Source organism: Nannospalax galili, unplaced genomic scaffold (genome assembly GCF_000622305.1).
Source record: "Nannospalax galili isolate Female #2095 unplaced genomic scaffold, S.galili_v1.0 scaffold441, whole genome shotgun sequence".
Taxonomy (NCBI): domain Eukaryota; kingdom Metazoa; phylum Chordata; class Mammalia; order Rodentia; family Spalacidae; genus Nannospalax; species Nannospalax galili.
The window spans coordinates 2,861,883-2,871,440 of record NW_008348089.1 but is presented as its reverse complement, the minus strand read 5'-3'; the positions used below and the strand labels follow the sequence as shown (position 1 = coordinate 2,871,440).

The window sequence follows — 9,558 nt, the reverse complement described above, 5'->3', positions numbered from 1 at the left end:
TTGAGACAGGGTCTCTCTGTAGCCCCAGCTGGCCTGGAACTCACTATGTAGATCAAACTGGCCTCAAACTCACAGAGATTCGCCTGCCTCTGTCTCCCAAGTGCTGGGACTAAAGGCATGAGCCACCATGACTGGCCTTACTATGGTTTCCACTCCCAAAGAATTGGGTCTGGCCTGATTTGCATGATCTCTGTGCCTCAACTGGACAGGGTCTCTCTGTAGCCCCAGCTGGCCTGGAACTCACTATGTAGATCAAACTGGCCTCAAACTCACAGAGATTCGCCTGCCTCTGTCTCCCAAGTGCTGGGACTAAAGGCATGAGCCACCATGACTGGCCTTACTATGGTTTCCACTCCCAAAGAATTGGGTCTGGCCTGATTTGCATGATCTCTGTGCCTCAACTGTCTGAAAAAAAGGACTTTCGTGCATTTCCTGATGGCATATCTTTACCTCTCTTCAGTTTAGCCAAAATTCTCTCATCTCTCCCAACTTTTTTTTTATGTGTATGTGTGTATTGCTGCGTGTAGATAAGTGCACCCACATCGTGCAATGCCCACAGAGGACAAAAGAGGCTGTTGGATCCCCTGGAGCTTGAGTTACTATTAGCTGCCATGTGGGTGCTGGGATTCAAACCCAGGTCTTCTGCAAGAACAACCAGTGTTCTTAACCTCTGAGCCATCTCTCCAGCTCCCTCTCCCAACTTTTTGCCCCTATAATTCCCTCTTCTATTTATGATCCCTTCCTCTACTTTCTCTCTATAATTCCAATACTAATCACTAGGCTTATGGTGGTTTTTTAATTTTTCTTTTTTCTTTCACTCGTGTCCACAGTATCTAATAAATTAGTATACACAATACTACCAATATCCCTTTGCTTCCTAACATGATTAGCTCTTAAATATGGGTAGAACTTTTCTGGAATGCCTCCTATCTTACCTAACCTTGTAGCCAAGGTTACTCTTATGTTTTCAGATCATTTAACATAATCTTTTCAATCTGCCATGTTCCCCTATATAATCAATTTAAATTTAAAATCAATATATTTTATAAAATCAATATATTTAAATCAATATAAATTTATTTAAATTTAACTAGCCTTTAGGGAAAAAATGTAAACAATCTTATTAGTGTGGGCTCCTCCTGTAATCATCCTTTATAAACCAAGCTAAACACATAGTTTTAACCTTAAACTATGTTTCCTATTTCTCCCTCATAAGCTCTCTTTGCCCTGGCCTAGAATAATGAAGGTATGTGCATGTTGTGATAATATCATCACTGAAAACAGCAACCTTGGAAGCTCTAAGCAGTTAATTATTCACAGTACATGTTGCAAAACATGTGGGCTCAGCTTGATAAATTGCTGTTTTGTAGGCTGTTCTGAGTCAGTAAGGGTCAGAAAAGGAAAATTCTTCCCTGGTAAGACAAAGTTCCTCATTCCCTTCCCTATACCATGCCTTGAGTTTTCTGTTTGAGAGACAGTGTATGCCCTATGTTCAAGAAACAATTCCAGGAGAAATCAGGAAATAGTTGGAGAAGAGATTGGGCTCACCATGGTTTAAATGACTTCAGGAGTTTAGGTTTTCTTCTTTTTTTTTTTTTTTTTTCTTTTTTCTTTCTTTGTTTCTTTTCTTTTTCTTTGTCCTTGGACCTACACAAGTGAAAGTGTCCTGCATTTTTTCCCTGGCTCTGCAACTGGGTCTTCCAGTGCAGCCTTTTTAGCTTTCCCAGCCTGGGGCACATCTTTTATTATTAAAAGTGCCCATGCTCTCTTTCTGGGTGCTCTGTTTGGGTCCAGAGCAGCTAAAAATTTTTTAGCCTTGGGTAACCCTTAACAAATCTTTGGCAGTGTCTAGCCCTGTGCCATTGCTGTGCCATGCCCATAGCTAGCATTCACTCATGCCTTAGGGGCCATCAATTTAGCCCCAGGTCCATAAGGGTCAGCCCATTCTGTCCTTGAGTACCACCCCCCTACTGCTTGTTTTCCTCTCCCTTCACCATCACCCATTGTTACTTGCAGCTCATGGCTTCCATCACGAGATGGCTCCCAGCAGCCCCTAAGTAGTCCATCCTGGGTGGCAGGCCCCGCCCCTCAGAGGAAACAGCCACCTGGTTCTTTCTTTGTTTCTTTTCTTTTTCTTTTTAGACGTGGTCTCCCTATAGCCCCAGTTGGCCTGGAACTCACTATGTAAACCAGGCTGGCCTTGATTTCACAGAGATCCACCTGCCTTTGCTTCCTGAGTGCTGGGATTAAAGGTATATATCACCTCCCACACCCCACCAAAACTCACTTTGTCTGATTGAATAAAGCAACACCTCATTGTGGCCCCTACCACACTTAAGGAGAGACTGCCTTACATTGACTGTTACTGTGTTATCATGGAGAATCTTGAGAGTGATTGTTGTTTCAGATATTATTCTACTTACAGGAGACAACCAGGTAGACAACATAGTGCCCTGAGTCACAGCCTAGCAGGGGAAAATGATACTTTGGCCCTACTCTAATCCAGTGCCTCCCAAACATTGAAAACACTTCCACTGAAAGAGAGGCAGTATACATACATATATAAATTAATTAACCTAGTGATTAAACTCCTGGTTTACAAGTGCCAAACAAGTAACATGGAAAACTGAGACAACATGTCTCCTCCAAAAGCTACCAAATCCCAAATAATGACCCCAATGAGAGTGATTTAGATGAAATTCTGGAAAAACAACCCCAAACAATGATGATAAATATAGTCAAAGAAATGACAGAAAGTGAAAACTGTTTAAAGAATTCCAAAAGAACATACACAAACAGCTGGCTTAAGTAAGGAAGTCAGTGAGGCTATGAAAATGGAATTCAATAAAGAGATGAAAATACTGATGGGGAGAAAACAAACTGAAATTATGCTGGAAATAAAAATAAAGTAAGTCATGAAAAAGTCTTAGGGGACCAAGAGTCCCAGAGAGAACTCTAGCAACACGTCCCCAATAGAATACTTGTGGGGAGGACCAATTTAGGGCTTGAGGACAACATAGAGCCCTTTACATATTAACAGAGCATGCAAAATCCTTGGGACACCTTGAAAAGACTCAGTCTACAAATTATGGGCTGAAGAAGATCTTCCTGTCAAAGGTATAGAAAATATTTTCAAAATATTCGTAGCAAAAAAAAATCCTCAAATCTAGGGAAAAGGTTCATCCAAGGACAAGAGGAACATAGAAAACCAAACAGACAGGACCAGGATAGAAACTTCCCACCACCATATTACAGTTAAAAGAGTAAATACACAGAACACAGGATGTAGATTGAGACCTACAAGATAAAAACACCAAGACGTGTATAAAGGCAAGCTCAATGAAGTAACAACTGATTTCTCAAGAGAAGCTTTAAGCTTCTGTTTGAAACAATGTATTTCAAGTTCTGAAAGTTCATAGCTGCCAACCCAGAATACAAACTATCTGTTGTAACTGATGGACAAAGGAAAATATTCCATAAAAAAAAAAAATAGGATAGCCAGGTGTGGTGGCACACACCTTTAATTCCAGCACTCAGGAGGCAAGGCAGACAAATCTCTGTGAGTTCAAGGCCAGCCTGGTCTACATAGGGAGTTCCAGGCCAGCTGGAGCTACAGGGAGATCCTGTCTCAAAAACACACAAAAAAAAGAGGTTGCGGGAAACGAGTTGATTTTTCAGCACCGGAAGTGCTCTGGCTGTTGCTGTATGACTTAAGCATGTAGTGTAGTACCCCTGGGAAGCTGTGATGGGCAGCGCCCCCATGGCACTCTTGGCTCTGCCTGTTGAGCAGCTCCAGCACAAGGCTGATCCTGCCTGGAGTGCAGGTTGGCAAAGCTAGGGAGACAACCAAGGAATTTAATCCAGAGATAATGTGGAGAAGGTTCAACGAGGCTGCAATGAAAGTGTCAATGGAAGCCACTACCCTAACCACAGTCTTCTCTTGAGTTCCCCTGCCATCTCCACAGGAAACCCAGAGGATCTGTGAGCAAGTCCGTGTTGCCATGAAGGCAGTTATTGCACTATACTCTTCACTTCCTAAGGTTGAGGTCCTGAGAACAGTGATTTTATTTCCTGAAACAGCGCCTGGGTTGCCTGGGAGCAGGTGCCCAGGATACCAAAAGATAACAAAGCCACAGCCCTTTTAATGCTGACCAAGAGTGTGGATTTCGCAAAGGATGCACATGAAGAATTGAGCAGGCTGTGGAAGAATGTGACCCTTCCTGTGGTCTCTTGAATGATTCTGATGGGAACGACTCTGACAGCCACAATGCTGAGGACAGTGTTGTTGGGGTTTCCAAGCAATCAGGATTCATACTAGTCAGAGGAAGACCAAGAACTCATAATCCCATGCCTTGCATTGGTGAGATCATCCAAAACGTCCCTCAAGAAAATCCAGATCCTAAAGGTAGAGAATGGGAAGAAGGATCGGATGGCTCCGCTGAATGACATTGTGGATATTTGTGACAAAGTCAGCCCCAGTGTGGATGATTTGGTACTGAGTGTATATCCACCTGTGTGTCACCTCACTGTGCATTCAACAGACTCCCCAGCCAGAAGATAGTTGGATCTCTTTATTCATTAGTTCCATTGACCACTGCATGAACAGAATTAAGGAGCTCACTCAGCATGCCACCCAATCATAAGATTTTGTGCTATTCTCCTCTCACGGCCATGGCCAAGCTCCAGTGTCTACTTTTAGAAATGAAACTATGATAGAATGCTTGCTGGATGGAAACAAAGATCCTGTCTGGATTTAACAAGAGATTATTATCAAGACTGTTAGCTAGGCCAGGTTGGCAGTTATTTATAAACCATATGAGTGTGACATGTTTCTGTGCTAGACACAAAAGAAATTTATATGAATTCATGCTCCCGAACTGTCTTAGAAATTCTTAGGGAAGGAAGTCCATAGCTCTAAGTGCCTGTTTTAAAAAATCTGAGAGGTCTTAAATAGCTTAATGATGAATTTTAGGACCCTGGAAAAACACAGACAAACCAAACCTAAAAACTAAGGAACTGAGCAGAGTTCTCAAAAGAAGAAATGCAATGGTCAATAAGAATTTTTTTTAAATATTCAAGAAGAAATCAAAAAGGTGGAATGACACATGCTTTAGGACCTGGGGTGTGCCAGCTCCCAAGAGGCTGTGTGTGCTGGAATGTATGAGGATCTTATCTAAAAAGATGAATATTTTCCTGACCCGAGGTGCTTTTTTTTAATTTTTTGTGTGTTTCATACAGAACATCTCATAAAATCTTGATCATCTTTATACCCCTATCCCCACTGGCACCTTCCCACAGCCCCCCCTCACTGGAGCCCATATACTCTGTTATCCCTGTTAAGGCCCACTGTGTTGTCAGTGTCCCCAGCTGTTCCTCAGTGCAAATCCTTCTACTGAGTCTAGTCAGCCTATCTTGGGTTCCTTGTTTTAGGAAGATTAGCTCTTCTTCTTCTAGCAGCAATCAGTTGCCAACAGTCCTTCAGATAAGATTGGGGTCTGCTGTTCATTTTCCCATTTTATGCTGCGTTGTTGTCTGCCTGAGTTTGCATGGGACTTGTGTATGCTGACACCATTGCCATAGAATCATATGAGCAGGTTCCCAGGAGCTTGTAGGACTGTTTTCATATGGTCATGCCCATCCTCCCTGGCTCTTATAATCTTTCCATCCCCTCATCCGAGATGGTCTCTAAGCCTTGGGTGGGTGAAGTTTAATAAATGGGTCCTGTCCAAGGGCCATCATTTAGCAGACTCTTTGTGTGAGACAGGCTTGAGCCTAGGGTGAAAGTCTTAATGACAGCCATACAGCAGGCCCAATGCAATGGCCCGACCGCTGGAGCCACAAGAAACACCTTGTGACATTTGCTCCCATTGGCAGATCATGAGACTCATGCCTAGAGCTGGCCACTCCCTAATCATCACCCTTGGAAATCCAGATTGCAACATTTAGATATTGCAACAGTCAGGGTCATGTGGTTTCCAGGAATCCAGGCTCTGTAATCTGAAACCCAGTATGCTAATGAGGCATCCTACCTGCTATTCTGTGATAGGACATTAAGTCTGTTATGCTAATAGGATGCTAAGACTGTTATGCTAAAAAGGTATCCTACTTGCCGTACTGTGATAGGATGCTAAACCTGTTATGCTAATGAGGTTTCCTTCTTGCTGTGTTGTGATTGGACCACTATCCCTATATAAGCTTGTGCCTTCCTGCAATAAAGCAGACCTTTGTCAGTGAACCTGGTCTCCTGTGTATGAATGCAGCTCTGCTGACACAGTCTCCTCACCAGCCCTGGGGTCCGGGATGGGGCAGAAGCAACGACAACAGGAGGCAACACAGGGCAAGCAGAAGAGTGGCCTCAGCCCAGGGCAGGCAGAAAGAAGAGTGGCCTCAGCCCAGGGCAAGCAGAGGAGCAGCCTTGACGCCCGTAAGAATGAAGGAGCAGCACCCATGAGAACGGAGAAGCAGCCACCGCTGGTGATGACCGCAACTCTTGATCTCTACACTTTGGCCATTTGTGACCTTTTGTGTTCCTGGCCTTCCACTGCATGAGGGAGCTTCATTATTGAGAATTGAGAGATTCATTACTGTCCTCTTCTTTATCCCTATTCTACATTCCATGAGCTTTAGGTATAAAGGTTGTATTATAGATGTGTCACTTAGGCCTGGGCAATTCATAATGTCCATGTGTGACCATTTGTGGTACTTGGTAATAGTCTCTGGTACAAAATGAGCTTCTTTGATGAGTGGTGACTGGGATGTTTGTCTGTAAATATAAAGATACATATTTTGCACATAGTAAGAAATCACATTAGTCTAGCGATCTGACAGTCTCAGGGTTTTCTCTAAAATTTATTATGGCCACTCCAGCCACGTGTATTAGATTATGTTTATATTACCACACTTGAGTTTCTCTTTGAGTGGGCGTTTAGTCAAATTAGGTGCTTTTATATTAACTCAAACTTCTGAACTCAGGACTTGACAAGTAAGAAAGACAATAACTGGAGATCCAAGATGGCGGTGCAGCCACAGAGCAATGGTGGAGCTTCAGTTCTCGGCATGCTGATGGTGGGGAACAGTTCATGCCCCTCAGACTCGACCATGTGCTCCCAAAGGGCCTGGCCCAGGATGCAGTGAAAGCAGGGAGCTTTAAGTGTGAAAGGACCTTCATGTCTCAATCAGAGGACTTAAAACTGCAAAAAAAAATGACTACAGTAAGAAGATGTCTCATCACTTGTTCTCCTGACCATAGAGGAAGATGTGAAAAAAGAAGACACCAAGAAAAACTAACCAGATCCTTGACCATGAAAAAGAAAACGCTCAATCTGGCTCCTTGAGCAAAAGTGAAAAGTAGTTTCTCCAATAGTGATGTCCCTCTACTGAAAATTTCAAGTCAGCAAATAACTGTTGCCTCTGTTTGCTGCACAGAAGCTAAAATCTTCTTTCTTAAGCACAACTATAATCATATGGAGACAGGAAAATAGTAGGGTAATTGAAATTATGACCGTTCCCATGAACCTGAAGCTGTAGTTCCCTCTTATGAACATGGAGCTGTGGTTGCCTCCCATAGGTCTGGAGCCATGGTCCTCTCCTGCAAGCCTTGAGCAATGGTTCCCTCTTATGAACCTGGAACTGTGGTCCACTCCTGTGAGGAGCTGTGTTCCCCTCCCATGAACTAAAGCTGGGATCTCCTCCTGTGAGCTCAAGCTGTGGTCCCTCCCATAAGCTGGAGCTGTGGCCCCCTCATGTAAACCTGGAGCTGCAGACTCCTCCTGTGAGCAGAGCTGTGGTCTCCTCTTGTCAAACTGGAGCTGTGAGTTCCACATTCCTCTGGTGGTGGGCTTATGGTAGAGCAATTTGGTGGATAGAAGACTTCCCGATTTGGGGCAGCAGTTTCAGTCTTCTGAGTGACTGCACTGCCCCACAAAACTCTCCTCTGAAGTCACAGTTCATGCATGGTAGTAGCTTGATCTCTGCATTAGGCTTATGCTGGGACAGGGAAATCTCTGTCATTTTCAGATTCTAGTCTTAGGAGTACTAAATCTCAAGAATGAACTTCCCACCTCCCTAGATGGCCAGCAATGGTCTTGAGTTCATACATGGTCCTGGGCATCGAGGCCTTGACATTGGGCCTTTTCCATTCCCAGGCAGAAATATTTTTCTATTACTCTTCTACAGCCCCAGTGTACATACTTCACCTGTGCCCTACAGAAAATGGAAATCACCTAATTGAACTTCTAGAGTTAAAAATCACAGTCTGGACTCCCATCTTCAGACCTCTTGGGGTAAGTCCATAGCGCAGACCTCCACGCTGAATTCCTCAGTAAAGCTGGCTGCTCAGGAGTTTCTATAAGCCCTTCGTTAATTAAATCAATAGACATTTGCAAAGGATTAATTTGATCCAAGCCAGTATGGTGTCCTAAGGCAAAAATGATAGAGAAAAAGAGATGATCAATGGAGTTTAGAATCTATGCCAGAGATACATACTGCTTAAAGTTATAAGCAAATTTGATTGTAAGAATGTGACTTGTGGCTTGTTCTCCTATCCTCAGGCCTCTTGGGGTGGGTCTATGGTGCAGCCCTCCGTGCCTTGACTCCCGCAGCCTCATTCACCCTTCCATCTCCCCTGCTGTTCTCTGCTCCTGGTTTGGGCCCTGCGCCTTTCCTGGTCTTGTGTCCCCAGACACCTGGGGAATCGGTGCTGCTTCCTGATCCTTTTTGCCCAGGCCAGCTTGGTGCCTTCCTGGGGCTCCAGGAGCACTGCCTCTGGACCTGGCCCCGCCCTCACCTCTCTGCTTCTCTGGACCTGCACCACCGGCTAACTCTCCCAACCTGCTCTCCTATCCTCAGGCCTCTTGGGCTAGGTCTATCGCACGGCCCTCTGTGACTTGACTCCCCCAGCCTCATTCACCCTTTCATCTCCCCCACTGTTCTCTACCCCTAATTTGGGCCCTGTGCCATTCCTAGTCTTGGGGTCCCAGACACCTGGGGAACCAATACTGCTTCCTGATCTTTTTCACCCAGACCTTCCTTGGGCCCCAGCACTTAGTGCCTTCCTTGAGCCCCAGGAGCACTGCTTCTTGACCTGGCCCTGCCCTCACCTCCCTCTACTTCCCTGGTCCTGCAACACCTGCCAGCCTCTTTCTGGGGCTTATAGCCTCTTTCTGAGGCTCTGAGGCTTACCTTTCCTCTCCCTGATCCTTTGCATCCAGTACAATCCAGCTACTCAATCCACTCCCTGGGAAATCTTGGGGCTTCTTCCCTCCCCATCTGCCATTGCATCCCTGCGTGGCGCGGCCACGGCCAGGGTCTCAGGTTAGTGCCACCCAAGTTCCTGAGGCCAAAAGCATTCTTAGAAGATTCCAGACCTAAGGACAAAGTCTGAAAACTTCTGACCCATATTGGAATTGGGCCACCGTGGATCTGCTGAAGACAAAAATCAATCCGGCCACAACAATATAAAATCAAAACAGGGAACCAGAAGCTTAGACGAACCAGCTCTTCATACCCAAAAAGTAAACTACAAAGACACATAAAGTTCAAAAAAAGAAGTAGAACTAA

At 44.6% G+C, this 9,558-nt stretch overlaps 2 pseudogenes; both read left to right on the top strand.

Moving 5' to 3' along the window:
- Positions 1-3,760: 3,760 nt before the first annotated feature.
- On the top strand, positions 3,761-4,643 carry LOC103743403 (annotated as a pseudogene).
- Positions 4,644-7,011: 2,368 nt separating this feature from the next.
- Positions 7,012-9,558, top strand: part of LOC103743402 — a 26,902-nt pseudogene continuing 24,355 nt past the window's right edge.